We start from the raw sequence: 18,325 nt of genomic DNA on the forward strand, positions 1-18,325 counted from the left end.
CCACAATTATTTCTAACAATTCCCAATAATTTTAAAATAAAATCTGAATTATTGCTTTTGTTCTTCTACAGAGTACCAAACCAGTAGGAATATTTCAACCTTTTTTGAAATTATTCCAGATTTTAGAGATGCTGAGGCATTGATATCTTTACCTCATAATACGCTTCTGAACTTGGTTCTCAAGAGTAAACATAGGGGTGCCTGGATCGCTCAGTCAGTTGACTATCCAACTCTTGATCTCAGCATAGATCATGATCTTAGGGTCATGAGTTCAAGCCCCATGTTGGGCTCCACGCTGAGCATGGAGCCTACTTAAAAAAAAAAGAATAAACATAAACATGGTACTTTGAATTATCTATAGAAAAGCACAGTGAATTTTGTTTATTGAAATAACTTCATAAGGATAATGACAAGTAGGCTTTCCTGGCACTTTGAATTTGAGAATTATTTTTTATAGGATCAGGTGTCTTTCTTTTTAGAGAGGGTTAGTATTCTAATGCTCTAGAGAAGTACAGTGAATTAGTAGAAAAGGGTGAAAATAATCAACAGAAGGAGCTAAAGTCTTAGCAAAGCTGGAAGCAATTCCTTAGACCTTGACAGCACCACTCTCAGCACAAAATAAGATTTTTAGCTGTGGTTGCCAATGTCCTTGCAGAAGCTCTAGCATAAATGCCAGTAACATTGCTACCCATTTCGCAAATGAACCTGTGGCTTATCTTTCCAAGAAAACAGTTGTACATAGTAGAGACAGCAAAGGAAGGTAGTTTACTTCCACAGACCATCAGGAAACTACATGTAAAAAGAGAGAAAACCCACACACAGAACTTCCCAGTATTTATTGTGCCTTACGAACTCTGAATACAAATTGAATATTCAAAGGAAGAAGACTCAAAACTTTTAATTGTTCTGTTTTTCTTCTTGTGTGTTATACACATGGATAGGGTGTGGATCTATTTCCATCTTATCTCAAAACATCAAGAAACCCACTGTATTTTTTGTTTTTCCAGTTGGTTTGGTTTTGCTTTTTCCTTTTCCCACTTGAACTAGTCTGAGCGGTGATTAATAGAGAAGGAGATTTAGGTGTGGAATTCGGAATGTGGATGAGGTTTTTCAAAATGGCACACAGACACTGAGTTTATAAAAGCCACAACAGGGGCAACTTCCCTCCAGGCCTAACAGTAACTCATAATTAGTCAGCTGTTAATCAGGAAGGGGACCTCATTCTCTCAATCCCCTAAGTGAGCATTAGGCTTTAGGCTCAATTTTCTTGCCTGTAACAAAACGTGGAAGGCAAGGTCCAGAAAGGCAGTAAAGGATTTAGTATTTTCTTATTGGGGCATGAATCAATTTAGTATGTCCTTTAAAACAGTGGACTTAAAGCATTTTTTTAAAATTTTTTTTTAAATTTTATTTTATTATGGTATGTTAGTCACCATAAGACCATTACATTAAGTTAGGGCAAAGGCTATTAGAAATTAAATTGAGTAGAAAAAATGACAAGGGAGGTGCATAACTGTGAGGTTGGTGGAAAGCAATATGGTTTAAAAAGGAAACAGGATATCCATAAATATAGGTAGTGATACAGCAAAATTTCCACCTCTCGCTGGCCGCTCCCTGCACTCCCAATTCAAAATGGACTTTTACAACAGGAAATACACAATGCCAATGGCCACTTGGCATGAAACTGCAGCACCTCCAAACCCAGGACCTCATAATCATAGACTCTTAAACTCCAAAAGGAAACCTATCTTATTATGTTCAGCTAATGTGAGAAGGGGTGTGCTAGCAAGATCAAGTCTGAAACTGTAGTGTCTAAAAGTCACTTAATCTAGAAGAATGAGATAGGTTACTAAAGAACAGTTTTTGAGTTTGTTAGAATGATTGAATATTACATAGTTAAAAACTCACTTCTCTTGCATAGTTGGAGATAAGATTTTCTATAAAAGCAAATTTCATAAGTAGTTTTTGAGTCAAGCTTTTAATTTTTCTTTAAATTTTAGTTGGAAATACTGCTAACATGATTACATATTTCCTGTCTTACTAAAAAAAAAAAAAACAAATAAATCTAACAACCTTTAGTGGGTGGCTCAAATTCATTATTACAAGCAGCAATTATAATACAGTCCTGGAAAAATAATCCTACCCTTGGGTACTACTGAGGTAGACAAGATCATTACACCTCTAAACCACACAGGTCAAAATTAATTTCATTTTATTTATTGTGACTATTGTAACCATGTTCTCTCTGTCTTGTCAGTCTATTTGCTCTAACTTCTCACTCAAACAGTGCCCTGTCCTTTTCTTCTCCCTAAGTTTGCCCGTTGGAACCTGCAGCTAATCCAAACTGTCATTAATGTTGTCTGTATAAAAAATGTATAGATAGGGGTGCCTGGGTGACTCAGTAGGTTAAGCATCAGACTCTTGATTTGGGCTCAGGTCATGATCTCAGGGTTGTGAGACTGAGCCCTGCCTTGGGCTCTGTGCTCAGCGGGGAGTCTGCTTGAGATTTTTCTCTCCCCCACCCCCAGCTGGCATGTGCGCATGTGCTCTCTCTCTCTCAAATAAATAAATAAATCTTTAAAATATATATAGAGAGAGATGTATGCTATCAATGAAGGGCTAAGGAGTTCCTCTATGAGTAAAGTAGAAAGGCCCATGAGCTTAAACCCAAATGTATATCTTTTATCCCATACAGGTTTCCTTTTTGTTTTTCAATTCAATTTGGTTTTTCATCTGTGTTCACTAGTTATGTTCCAGATAAATTATTTTCAAACTATTAAAAAAAAAGCAAAATGTTACATACTTACTGCATTTTAAAATAAAAATAAATCAGTATAGATACATATTAAACTATTATTAATATATATTAATGATATTGTTTAATAAGTTTAATTAATAGTAATCAACAATAGGTTTAATATATGTATTATATAATAAGTTTAACATTAAGTTTAATAAATAATAAGTCTTATATAGAAATAAAACTTGTTTTTTCTGAACTCTTATTAGAGAAGATTAGATATCTCTTATTAGAAAAAACCGGTTTACCTGGCATATAGTAGGTTCCCTTAAATATAAATATTTATTGAATGAATGAGTGCTCCGCTGATATTATATACACATATACACATATATATATATATCTATTGATTGTCATGGGTGGGCAGTTTTAACTAAAAAATAATCATAGGGATTCCTTATTATTTTTATTATGGCATTCATACTAAGTATAATGCATAACCAGAATTTTCTCAATTCAATTCCTTCTTGGCAAAAATCAGAGCTATCTTTTCCTCTGTCTTACTTTTTCTAAATTCTCATCCTAATTTCTTTCTAAGCAAACCTCTTCATCCTAAACTTCCATCCCTAGCCTCCCTTCACCAAATGTTCTGTGCAGTTAACACACACATACACACACCTTAAAATGGGACTGCTGTTTTAATGTAGGACACAAACATTCCATGTGGTCACTCAAGGAAATGCAACAATTCCTTCCTTGTGCCCAAGTGCCCTGATCTACAAATACCCAGGAGGCTGACTGTAATAACACCTCAATGTAGGTGGTGGTGTTTATTAAGACATCACATGGAAAACAGATGGTTACAACCTAATCTCCCATGACTGCTCAGCATGGCCTTGTCATTACCAACTACATGGTGTCATTAGTCTTACTTTATGAACCAACTGCAGAGCATCCCATTTCTGGGACATCCACTTATTCAGTGAATTTCTCAGAGTTTCTCAGAAGAAAATCACAATCATATTTAATCAATAGTGAAACCTTAAAAAAAACTTGAGGCTTAGGGATTCCCGTATTGTATCTGAGTCAAACACTTAGAAAAAAAAAAATTGTCCTTACTTTATTATGTAATTGGGCAGGCATCAATTGGGCATATAAAAAATGTACAATCATAGATGTTCCTCAGAATGAGAGAGAGAAGAATGTGTGCCCCATATTTAGAGATATATTAATCTCATTTATTTTTTCCTGATTATTAGTGAATACTAGTTTGTCTGACATATAGGAAGTACCCATAAATATTCATTGAATGAATAAATGATATGCTGATTTTTTATCAAAAATTTAAGAAGTTATGTTTTCACTTGGGCAGTACCAAAGAATTGCCAACAACCAGAGACTGAGACCTCAATGCTAGTATCTAAAAGGCAAGGATCTGGTGCTTGATACTGCCATGTTAGGGCTCACTCCATTATGAAATAGACAACCATCAGCATCATCGACAGAGCAAGTCCATTTTACTTTAACTGACTTTCCTCTGTCAACTCTTACAGTTTCTGGTTAAGTAGTCTTAAATGTGTTCTTTCTAAATTCTGGTGAGGGTAGGATGCTGTACTAAGAAGGGACTGTCTCTCTCTCAAGCAAGCAAGACCTCCACACTCTGTGACTTTGACTCAGCTGCTATTGCAAGGAGTGAAAATGAAGAGGAGCCCAGGGTAGTGCTGAGCTCAGAATCTCTTCCTCCAAAATGCATTAATTCCATTTCTCTCATTATTTATTAATCCTTAAACATTTGTGAGGTGTTCCATCAGCTATTCAGTCTGAATTGCCTGTAGATAGTCTCTCTCCTAGCACATACTCCTTTCATCTTTTAAGGTGGCTATTGACCACTATGACTTACTTGTTCCATGTTTTTTGCCTAACAACATTTTAGACAAGAAGAAGGAAACAGAAGAACTGAATCTACCTCTTTTTCTTTTAATCTAAGGATTCTCTTATTCCTTAGAATCCTGCTTCAAAATGTCTCTTGACTCTTAAGCTTTTACTTTCTCCTAGAAAAAAATAGCTCATGTTTATTTTGTTAAACAATTGGAGCAGATTCTACATACTGTATACAGACTAACCAGATTTCAGATGGAAAATATTTAGTTTTTGCATACATGAAGTTAAAATTAAAATTATTTATTTAATAAAGAAGAATAATCTGTGTTTAAAGTATGCGTTTAGGAAAGTTACTCTTTTCTCTAAAACAACCGAAGATAACCCCTTTTGGCTCTATCCTCTGGGTTAGATTATCCTCTGATGGTGAAGAAGAGAGACCATAGCACTTAAAATGGTAAATAGTCAAATGACTTTAATCCAGATAAGAAATGTCTTTCCTCTTCACTCAGTTCCGAAGGAGTGAAACTTCAAGGTCTATTCAGATAAATATATAAAAATCATACTTTCAGATATTGTCACATTTATAATAAGACCCACAGAGGAAGGGCATTTATCTTTGGGAACGAGTAAAATGAAGTGATCAATAATCAGTAATTTATGCTTAAGTAAACATCATAGCCATCAGCTTTGACATATTTGCAACAGCTCATATTCTGCTCGTTTAGTCATTATTTTGTATTCTCTGTCTCCAAAGAATCATATAGTTTAATCATAGGTGTAATGATGCTAAGAGCGAGTTAAGACCTTCAGAGATCCTAAATATTGTAAAAAGAGCATACCTCACACACCTTCAAGCCATGATCAGTACCAAACCATAAAATAAATACTACTAGTGGGGCACCTGGGTGGCTCAGTTGGTTAAGCGTTTAACTCTTGGTTTCAGCTCAGGTCATGATCTCATGGTGAGATTGAGCCCTGTGTCAGGCTCCCCGCTCAGTGCCAATCTGCTTTAGATTCTTTCTCCCTCTGCCCACCCCCTGCTCCATGCACTCTCTCTCTCTCTCTAAAATAAATAAAATCTTCAAAAAAATAAGTACTATTAGAAATTGTAATAAGTTTCTAACTTTGTCCATAGTGACTTTGACGTTTTAAAAAATATCATATATAAAATTATTTTCAACAAAATTTGGCGTTCTTGTTTGCTGTCACCTATGCATAGCCTTGACCTGCCTCTCGGGTATTCCAGAGTGACAATGTCTCCAACAGTCTGCAGTAGCACCAGACTGTCATATTTAATCTCTCTTTCCTCTCCCCTTGTCTTCTTGAACATTTTGATCAGCAATCGTTTTAGTAGAAAGCATTGAATTACCTAATATAAGCATACTTCAGGATTCATATGGAATGGAATTGTGTGTCACCGTATAATGACTCTCCCAAACACACCACAGGCACGGTCTAGCCCAGCCCTTTCTTTTGGTCCACTGCTGCTCTGGAAACTAGTACAGAGGAGAGGCAACTGAGCCTCAGGTGGCACCAAAGTCACAACAGAGTAGCAAGTCCTTCCATACCAGCAATTCTCCTGATGTCGGCAGCACAGGCAATGGGAACACTCCCTGAATAGTATATTCCTGGATGGAATCTTTTGAGATAAACGGGGCCAGGGTGGGAGGGTGGTTACTGTCCACCCTCCTATAGCAAAACTTCCCTGCGACTGGATTTATGTGGTATGTGGAATCACAGAATAAAAAAGTTCATCTAGTCTAACCTGTTTATTTATTTTTGCATGCAATTTATTTTGCTATTCAATTACTATGTTTACTATAGAAAGATTAGAAATGTCATCAAGCAAGGATAAGAAATGTGAGGTCACCCTAAATTCCACTTCTTAGATATATTTCCTTTTAACATTTTAACATTTTGGGGACTATCCCCCGGTAACAGCAACTAAATGACCATCTGTTCTAGTGACTATGTCAACAGTGGTACCTGTGAGTAACAATATACCATTTGCTGAGAGAATGACCAAAAGGGGGTAATCATTAAAATAAATTAAATGGAGACCAGACTTAAGATCCCCTGAGCAGACAAAACTGTTTAAGCCACAAAAACAAAACTTAATCTAGTTTATTCCATGAAACTTAAGCAAAATTTAACTTAGGTTATTCCTTGTAAATGCCTCTGATAAATGAAACCTAAAGTTGTCTCCCAAAAATGGTATAATATAATCACTTTTAACCAATCCACTGCTGTCTGGAGATCCCCACTGTAACAATTAATCATTGTAGAGCTTAAACAATTTCCTCATTCTGTCTCTATCAGCCATCCTATAACATCACGCTTCTGAGCATCATCCCACTTTCAGGTTTAAAGTCTCCCTGTTCACCAAGATGTGTTTCTTGCTCAATAAAATATTCATATCAATTAAAGCTCTCTGAATTTTCTTTTGAACGGCATATGTGTGCATGTGTATGTGTGTGTGCGTGCATGTGTGTATGCATGTGTGTGTGTGTAACAATTTATATATGCAGCTGACCCTTGAACAACAGGGGGTTAGTGGCAGTGACCCCTGTACAGTCAAAAATCTGTGTATAACTTGTGACTCCCCCCAAACTTAATAGCCTACTGTTGACCTACCAATTGACCTTACCAAAAACATAAACAGTCAATGAAGACAAATTTTGTATGTTATACGTATCAGGTACTGTATTCTTACAATGAACTAAACTAGAGAAAAGAATATGCTATTTAAAAAATTGTAAGAAAGAGAAAATACATTTACAGTACTCTTCTGTATTTATCAAAAATAATCTGCATGTAAGTGGACCTGCAAAGTTAAAATCCATGTTGTTCAAGGGTCAACTGTATATAAAATGCAGTGTGTGTGTGTATATATATATATATATATATATATATATATATATATATACATATATATATATATATATGTTTCTTTTCCAAAAAATGGGATCATATTATAAATCCTGCTTCTTTTTTTTTTTTAAAGATTTTTTTTTTAATTTATTTATTTGACAGAGAGAGACACAGTGAGAGAGGGAATACAAATAGGGGGAGTGGGAGAGGGAGAAGTAGGCTTCCCACTGAGCAGGGAGCCCGATGTGGGGCTCGATCCCACGACCCTGGGATCATGACCTGAGCCGAAGGCAGACGCTTAACGACTGAGCCACCCAGGCGCCCCTAAATCCTGCTTCTTAACACAGTTAGTCACAGCTTTGTCACTTCCTAGATGTGTATCAAGTTACCTAATTTCTCTGTCTTAATTTCTTCAAGTATAAAATGGATAAGAAAAAGTAATTCTTATCTCATAGGGTTGTTGTGAGGAGTAAATGAGTCGGTATATGTGAGGCACTTAAAACAGTAAGTAACCCCTAAACAAACTAAACAATACATTTTAGTTATTATACTACAATTTATTAAACAGTTCCTTATTTGTTCATATAAGCTCTAGCTAGTTAATTCTGCCATTATGCCAGGTGAGAACTCTAAACTCAAAGTTGACCTGACAGCTTGCCAGCATCTGGCAGACCCCGGATACCAGACTTAAGCAGTACTGGCCTCTTCCTACATCCAAAGGACAAGCAGTGGCAGACCTAACACGGAGACTGCCTCTGAGATGCAAGGTCCTGTGCTGGGAATTGTGCATCCATTAATCTATGGAATCCTTACAAATAACCTTAAAAAGGCAATTGCTGTTACCACTCTAATCTGACCCATGAAGAAACTGGGACCCATACAAATTATGAGCTACCAAATCTGCCCAAAGGTTCTAACTAGCAAGCGATGGAGCCACATGTGAATTCAGACCTTCTGACTCCAAAGTCCTTGCCTTTAAATACTATCCTATGCTGTAACACATGAGAATTTCTTCATAATAATGGTGATGTGCCTGTAAATCTCTAAAGGTCATTAAGATCATGAAAGTCATTAAGATAGTATATTTCCCTAATGACCTAATTCATTATAAGGAACTTAAGCACAATAAAGAATCCAGAGGCCGGACATTCAAAGATACAACTCAATTCACCAAGCGTACTTAGGTTCCTACTCTTCGCCTCACAGTTTCTCAGGTATATTTACAGCCTGAAAATCCCCCTCTGTACTCCTAGCTCACTCAGTACACCTTTTTTCTTGTAAAACACCCAGTTGCTTTCAGCCGGGTTTTGAAAACGGCTTCAATAAAAAGAGTAGAACTCTGGGATCTCGGGTTCTTCTCAAATGGTTGCGGAGGAATTAGAGTATTTGTTAGGCTTAAACACTCTGTGTTCTCCCGAGGCTGTGGGATACATCCAACAATGCAGGAAAGAGTAGGCATGCTGAAAAATGTTGAATAGATTTGTTTATGAGCCAGGACAGAAGGTCATATTTCCCCTTTTGAATAGGAAAAAATCCTAGGCAATTTTTTTTTGTGTGTAGAAATATGAAATTATTCCATCCTTTCAATTCTTTGCTGCTTTTATATATTGCTCACTTGTATTTTATAGTGAGTCATGCCTGCAGCAATCTAAGGCTTGTCTTGCTTCCTTGTAACCACCTGCTTTCTCATCAGCTCAATTGATGAAAACTTCAGATCAAACTACAATACATATTTTTACTGATTTTTGTGTCCAGACAAAAGCCTCCAAATGAATGTTGGAAAACTACAGCCACATATTTCAAGTAAACAAAGGAAACCCAAGTACTGAATACTCAAAGGGGAAACTGGCCACTTATGTGTAGAATTCTGCATGTTCATTTCATAGGCCAGTTATAAAAACTGTATAGAATATTTTATCTTTATATACAGAAAGATGTTTCATTTCATTAGTTTTTGCCAAAGGGAGCGCCTGATAGAAGATGCCAACATTCTATAGAACTTTGCGGGTAAATAATGATACATCCAAGGAAGCAAACCGAATGATAAAGAGTTGTAAAAGAAGTTAAATAGCTATTTACCATCCTGCACATTGATTCACCTGATTAACTCTAGAATCCACTAGTGATGACTCTGAGGGTGAACAGGCTAAGAATATGCCGGAGCAGGTCAGGCAGGCAGGTCCAACAGATCAGAGCCACAAAATATTGTTTCTTTAAACTGAAGGCTAAATAAATGCAGTCATGTATTTAAATGCACTATACAGTGCTGCACATTACAGATACCAAATAAAAATTAATGAACTTTTCCCCTACTTTCACCTTTGGGGGATTCACAGAATTCTTTGTAAAGTTAGTGAATGACATTGAATATCCTTCCCAGAACATACCTAGAAGTATTTGCGTATCAAAATTGTACCACAGAAGCAGAGGAGACATTGGGCTCCCAAACCCATCCAAGTAGCAGTGAAAAGAACTTCCATGGTCCACAGATAAGGAGGAAGAACAAACTACTCCCGTCAGGAAGTCTTCCCCAACTACTGTTATGCTTTCCATACCTCTATTACTGGAATTAACCTTCTCCTTTCACACTGCAAGGACTCCCCATAGTCTATAAGACACTTAGAAACACTGGAATTTGCTAACAAAGTTGCTACATTAAGTTTTAAACTGTCCACTCCGGTAATTAATTCAACAAATACCAATCTGTAAATCACTAATAAAGATGTACTAAGGGTCTCTTCAAAATTTTTTAGCACTATAAGCCCAAGACTCTGAGGATATTTTGTATATATTTTGTTTTTATGTTTATAAATATTTAAAAATGTGTCCTTCTAGTCTTAGATATTTTATATCATTATTATCTTTGACAATTTATTTAAGCATTAAGATGTTGAAAAGTCAGATTTGTTTCACAGCTCTCTTTTACCATTAGGTCCAATAAATTATAGGAGTTTAAAAATAACTAAATTCAGGACATATATGACACGGCACTGCAATTTTCACCTGAGTCTGTGTATGTACATTAGCACTTTTAGAAAGCTCACTTGGACTCTTCAACTCTCAAAATACTTAAAGTTGCTAATGAAACAAACTACAAAAATATCTCTACAGGCTTGTTTAGGATTTGCCATAACGGACAGCATGAATATAGGTTTTGGACCCAAATATGTTTAAGGCTTTGGTTGGGACCCTAAGGTCAAGTTGAGTCCACACAACTGTAGGGATTTTTTGCAAATTTGAATAATTAGAAAACTGTTTTCCCACCAGGTTGCTAAGAATCAAGAGGCTGATTCCAGTCTAAGCCCTGAAACCGTCTGTGTGAACTAAAAAAAATCAATTAACCTCTCTAGACATCCTTCTATCATCTGCAAAGTAAGAACCTTTAAAAGTGATTTCCATTAACTTTTACCTCTAAGTTATGGTTACTTTGTATGGGCAGTTCAGTGATCACCCAGTTGGAGGACATAAACTGAGGGTAATTGCCACAGTGTATCATTTGCCTTCTTGTTGATTATACCAGTGATGGCCTGACAAACTAAGCTGGGGGGTAGGGGGTTGGGTGAACAAAAGCTCTGATGTGTGGCATTTGCTAATTTCCATGGTGTAAATATTCTCACTTTTGCCAATTTCAAGCTGCCTATGTGATGTCACTAAACACAAAGTTGGGAAGAGATTGTCAAATTCAGCTCTTCAAGAACTGGAACAATCAAATTCCAGCACCCACTGACTCCATTCTCCAGATGTAAAACTTACTCTCAAGCTATAGATTACAAACATCCGTTATTACTTTTAAATGTTACCTTAATAACAAACCAAACCAAAGCTTTCCTCAGGAACATTTTCCTGTTTGGATGAAAAGATACACGGTATCCATTTGCTTTAGCCTTGGGGAAATAAGAGTGCAAACTAATATCCCTAAATGAAATGCACAAAACACATCTCAGTTTCATTTGGCACTAAAGTAGGTTTAATAAATGCAGTCATGTATTTAAATGCACTATACAGTGCTGCACATTACAGATACCAAATAAAAATTAATGAACTTTTCCCCTACTTTCATCTTTGGGGGATTCACAGAATTCTTTGTAAAGTTAGTGAATGACATTGAATATCCTTCCCAGAACATACCTAGAAGTATTTGCAAGTTTGCAAATTCTCCTTCAACACAGAAGCTCAAGTGAATCCTTGCACTAGGATAGGCTGAAAATATATCTTAACATCATGCTACATTTACATAAAGTAAAGTTGTGAAACTTAAAGTTGGAGAAGTTTCAAATGAATAATTCAATTGAACACATTCAGGAATCTACAGAAGACAGTTCTTCCTTCCCTGAAGGCATCACTCAAAAATATCTTCTGTATTGAAAGATCCTAACAGACTTCAGCCACTTTTGGCATCAGACATATTTACAGTACGGAGACACTTTGAAGAAAAGATATGTATCTTTCCTTGAGTACTCAACAGAAAGCAGACTGAAAGATAGGCTAGGTAGTTTGTTTCCAGAATTGATCTCTGGAATAGGAGTAGGGACTGGGAAAGAATTAACAGGGAAAGAGAGAAAACCAATATTCGATATGTTATCAAGTTGGCCCATGCTTTGGGCAATTGGACCTCAAAACTCTCAATACATAGAATACGTCTGGGAATTTTCTTCTCTACTGTTAAAACTGGGAAGCATTTACTCGCCACCCCTTCATCCACACTGGTCAAAAGCTACCTATAGAATTTTTAAATTTTCACTACTCTATTGAGATAATTTATATATAGTATCCTGCACAGATTTAAAGTATATAATTTGATATATATACCCATGAAATTCTTACTATGATCATCACTTTAGATATTTCCATTGTCCCAAAAGTTTCCTCAGCTCTTTTTTCAGTCCATCTACCCCTCTACCTATGTCACCCAGCAACCAGTGACCCATTAATTTGGTTTGTTTGCTTCTTCTAGAATTTAAAAAAAAATGAAATCATAGAGCATATACTGTTTTTGTATAGCTTCTTTCACTCAGCATTTTCATTTTCAGATATATCCTTTTTGTTGCACATCATGAAGCTTTTTTTCATTTTAACTGTTAAATGATATTAACTTGTTTAGATATCCTACATTTTGTTTATTCATTTGTCTACCAACATTTGAATTGTTTCCGGTTTAGGGCTGTTACAAATACAGCTGTTATGAATATCCAAGCACAAGTCATTGCAGAGATACATACTTTTAACCCTCTTGGGTTGTAAAGTAGATACATGTTTAATTTTTTTAGAAGATGTCAAATTGTTTTCCAAAGCGATTGTACCATTTTCCATTCCACCAACAGTATACAAGAGTTCCAGTTGTTCCATATACTTGCTAACACCTGGTATTGTCAGTCTTATTAATTTTAGCCATTCTAACGGGTGTGTAGTGCTATTTCATATGATTTTAAATTGCATTTCCCAAATGGTGAATGACAGTGACAAAACTTTCATGTGCTTATTGGCCATCCTACTTTGGTTTGTCTGTTCAGATACTTTGCCAGTATTTTAATTAAGTTGCTTGTCTTCCTATAATTAAGTATAGGGCTTTTTCATATATTCTGAATATAAGCACTTTGCCTGATATAAATTTTGTGAGTGTTTTCTCCCAACTTGTGGTTTATCTTTTGTTTTTTAATGATGTCTTTAGAAAAGCAAATGTTTTACTTTTGAATAAACTTTAATAATTTTTTTTCTTCTTGTGTTCTGTATGCTATTTATGAGGCCTTTGCACAGACCAGGGTTGCAAAGATTTTCTCCTAGGTTTTCCTCCAGAAGTTGTATAGTTTTAGGTTTTCATTGAAATCTCTGACCTACTTCAAGTTAGTTTTTGTGTGTGGTGTGAAGTCAGGGTTTACAATTATTTTTCTTCATACTGATGTCCAGTTGTTCAAGCACCGCTTATTCAAAAGACTTTCTTTGTCCCACTGAATGGTCTCATCACCTTCAAGTTGAAATACATGTATAATTAATGCTTTCCTACTTTTCTCTAGTTTTTCTCTAACTTGATATGTATTATTTAGATAACCTGGCTCAGTATCGTTTTTCATAGCATTCAGTTTCTGATTCTGATGCCTATATACTTAATGCCTTATTATTTTTCCTCCTTATTCTTACATACCTTCTTGTACTCCAATCTTCCCCAAATATACTAACTTTAAATCTTGAACTCAAGACATCCTACTTATTAATACTTTTAATATTCTATCACATTAATCAGAGATACTTTTACATTAAGGCTTCTCAACAATGGCAGTATTGGCATTTGGGACTGGATAATTCTTTGTTATAGGGAGTTGTGCATTTTAAGATATTAAAAATCATCCTTGGCCTCTCCCCAGTAGATGCCCAGAGCACTCCCCAAGCCATGACGAACAAAAATGTCTCCTGAGGGGCAAAATTGGTCCTGATTGAGAACCACTATTGTACCTACATGTTTGTATCCGTGGATTATTATTGCCAAAAATGTACATGGTTTGCCTAAAATCTGGGGGCAAAATAGTCATTAAAGCATGTCATTTTTAAAGCAGGTATATTTAATCCTCACTTTCAGTAAGTAAGTTTTTCTATGGCTATGGATTAGCATGTAACAGAACATGGGCTGTGTTATCTATATAATGCTTCACCTCTTTTCACGCAATAAAATTTGTTGGCCTCCAACAACAACAAAAACATAGCTTAAATGTGATTTTTACCTTAAAGACTGATACTTTAAGGACAGTCTTACATTCTGCTATTCAAATTTATTTCACTTGTATTTTACTTGCACTTGGAGGCAGTTTGCCTAAGTGATTCAACAATCTAAATTTGTTCAGTTGATTAAAGTTCATTTAGATAATTTTGAAAGAATTTTTAAGAGAACATAACTAAAAGGAACACCTCTTCTGAGGTATTAGGAGAAAACTTGACATAAGGCAAATATTTGAATATTTTTGAGAGTAGTTCTTTAAAGGGGGGTTATTCTATACACGTAGTTATGGTGATAATAACCTTGCTAAATATTAAAAAGTATAATTAAAAGGTATCAAGTAAAAGCTGTTCTCTGTAAGATTAAAGATTTCAATTGAGAATGAATCAATGTTTATAACCTTTGTTCAGATGTATTTGTGAATTAAACAAGTAAAGTATGCATTAACTAATTCCGTTCTTTCTATATCTTAACTGTTCTTACAAGTATGAAAAATTTCTGACACTGGTAATAATAACACCAAAATTATTTCTGAATATTTCTCACTCACTGTGCATATGCTTATAGATACCTGGCATATGTAAGACTCTAAACCGAATGTCTTCCCACTATAAGCTTGCCTCTCTCTACATCAAGACAAATCACAGCCAAGTATTTAGAAATTAAGGTTAAAAACCAAAAGTATAAAAGTGGGAGTATTGGTGGCTAGGAGGAAAACAAGAACGAAAAGATCTTAAAGATAATTCATAATTTAACCTGTTGAGGTCATGTCAGCACATCCTCTATCTTCTAATTAAAGATCCAGGGGTTCGTATCAGAATTTTTGAAAATTAAGTATACTTCAGGAAACCCTAAAAACTATTTTTAAAATATTTACAATTTGTACAATTAAAAAATTGTGACTTTATCAAAATAGAGAAATGCTTTGTAATCATACTTAGCCAATATTGTATAGTAGTATAAACTATTTCTTGTGCAGGTTGGCTTTCTTGGTGTATTTTCTTGGAACATTTCCACAAGGATAAACAGTGAGTAGCAATTAAAGTCAATATAGTTCACAAGTTTAATATTCATTCTCTTATTACTGATAGACAATTCAGAATGCCAACTATACAATGGAAACTATAAACCAGTTGTATATGTCATTGTAGAGGGATTAAAAATTTAGCTTTGAAAAGTGATAGATTTGGGTTTGAATCCTAGTTTTTTCCCTTCCAACCTATGAGAGTGTGGTAAGATTTCTCAACTTACATGAGCCTCTATTTCCACGTATGTAAAATAAGCATAATAATACCTTCCTTACAGGTTTGCTGTGATATTCAATGAGGTGACTGGGGCCTGGCACAAAAGAGCAATGTATTGACCTGATATTATTGCTCTTACTTTGCTATTATTTTTGTTGTTTTTATTATTATTCATAGTAGTACTGGAACTCTTCCACTTGAGGTGGGAGAATCAATTTATCAGGGAAAAACATTTTTAAATTAAATTCTCCAAGGGACTTTTTAATATGGCTAATATATGAAAAATATATGGTAGGATCAGAATTTTGGTGATACTTAAGATGGTCTCTCTCTGGCACCCTGAGACAGCTGAGCCAACTCCTCCCACACAATGTCTTCCCTTATCTCTGCCTGAATGTTCTTGATACTTGCTGACATCCATCCATATGCCATCCTTCATCATAAACTTCCTACTCACTTCTGGGATTACACCCTTTTCTTTATTCATAAGCTTTCAAAATTCATGAAAACCCCAAGATCACTGTCAAGAGAAACAGGAAAATCTATCTTTGTGTCTGTTCATGGCAGAAATGATTGGTTTTCTTGCAATAAATAATTTTAGAACTTACATTTGAATATGTACTTCTACGAAGAAACAATTTACTTTGTCAACATCTTTATGAGATAGATAAATATTTTAATTCCATTATCCAGAAGACTAAAATAGTGAACATAGAATGCAAGTATCTTACCAAAGTAAAATGCATCTCCCAGCTTGTTGACTGTCCAGTCCAAGCTTATCTTTAGGTATTTTGGAGGCAGGCAATTTCCACCTGGTAGGTGTTTCATCAAGGTGAATGTAATGTTGAGGTAGCACCATGGAAACTTAAAGGAGAAAAAAAAATGATTACACTAAGGCCAAATGCAGTTTTCATATTTTCTCAATATTTCTTCTTTGGCTTATTTTATTCATGAGTTCTTTTCAATATTATCTCCAAGGGTTCCTCTTCCCTGTTCTTACTGTGTCAATAATATCACTCATATATGGGCTTTCTCTAATAACAAAAATAGTAATAATAATATTTATTGAGGGTCTCCTATGAGCCAGGCGATACGGCTTAACATGGCTCATGTTAACTCCATTATAAGGTCAAGAAACGGAAGCAGTGCAACTTTAAGCACTTGCTCAAGGTTACCAGGTAGCAAGGAACAAGGAAAGGTTGAAGACAACCAGGAATTCTTATGTTCTATTCAGTCCAGTTTAATAAAAATTCTTCTCTAAGAGGCTTAGACAAAATGTTCTTTAGTATCCTTTTCTACAATACATAGAGGGTGAAATTAGGCATTACTCTGCAAAAGAACAAACTGGAAAGGGCGAAATTACGTTGGCTTGCAAACTAGCCCAGTACACAGAGTACAAGGAGAGACGGGAGAGAGAAGCAGGCCCCCCCGCCAAAGTGGTAGGCGGTGGTTTTAATAAGCAAGGGAACTTACATATGAGGCTTGTTCTCCAGGGCAGCAAGATGAGTAGATCTCCGCATCTGCCCTAAGAATCTTAAAAGTTTATATAGCAGTGCAGTGCTTGGGTGGCTCAGTCGCTTAAGGGTCAGGCTCCAGGTCCTGAGAAGGAACCCCTGCCCTGGCTCAGCACTCAGTGCGTGGGGTCTGCTGGAGATTCTTTTCCCCTCCCTTCTCCCCTCCCCCTCTGCTCCTCCCCACCGTTCACACACGCTCTCTCTCTCTAAAATGAATAAATAAATATATATATATAAGTGAAAATAAAATCTTAAAAAAAAAAAGTTTATGTACCGGCCTTAAAGGGATTCAGTCAGTGCACGGTATGCACTTAACCACTTTCTCAAGGGTGCTCCCTCCAAATAACTCCGGCTGCAGAAATGGTGGGCAGAAAGTAAGTTCCAAAGTGCAAGGGAGGAGGTGAGGAACCTCTAATCGCCCATAAGGCTGGGGTCAAGCAGGGGTCACGTTCTCTCTATGACCTCCGCCAACGAGTAACTTGTTCCAGTTGATTTTGAACCCAGGTTGTTTAAGTTATGAATTTGTGCACTTCCCACTGTGTTAATTTGTGAAAATTAGGGTCCTTCATTAGTCCCTCATGTTTCCGATTGACAGATAGCAATGATGTCAAGAAATATCCCCTTAAGAATTTCTTTCTCCAAAGCAAGGAAGTAAAGGGCTATCGAAGCATCTTCCCGGAAATGCAGAAATATTTCCTGCACCTAAGTGATGGTGCAGGAAATACTTGGATGCCTAAGATCAGTGCTAGCTTTAGGTCTGAGGCTTTTCACAAAATGCGTGAAGCTGCAAACTTAATTAAGTGTGATCTCTCTTTCCATCTAGGCTGAGTATTTCCATGGACCCCTCTTACCAGATACCGTAATGTACCAGAGCAGAGAGATGCATTCAAAGAAAGGGATAAAGTAAGTAGTACATTCATTAAAAGAACTGAAATTGTGAGGAAATTGGGAGTTTCATTTGTTTTTCTGAAAAAAAGGTAAATCATTTTTAACCATTCTGTGTCTTGAATGACAAGATGGAAAAAAAAATCATTGAGAAACTATTTATCAAATAGATATGTGTTCCAAAATAATTTCTAAGGATATAATTTTTTTAAAAGATTTTATTTATTCATTTGAGAGAGAGAGAGTGAGCAGGAGCGGGGTGAGGGGCGAGGGAGAAAGAGAGTCCCTGCTGAGCAGGGAGCCCGATGCAGAGCTGGATCCCGGGACTCTGGGATTATGACCTGAGCCGAAGGCAGAGGGTTAGACTGAGCCACCCAGTCACCCAGGATATAATTTTTTTAATTTAAAAGATGATATCCCATTACACTTCGAACTTTTTCTTACACTCTAAACAACTAGCCACAATGGATGTATATAAAGTAAC

The sequence above is a fragment of the Neomonachus schauinslandi genome, chromosome 2, assembly GCF_002201575.2.
Source record: "Neomonachus schauinslandi chromosome 2, ASM220157v2, whole genome shotgun sequence".
NCBI lineage: Eukaryota > Metazoa > Chordata > Mammalia > Carnivora > Phocidae > Neomonachus > Neomonachus schauinslandi.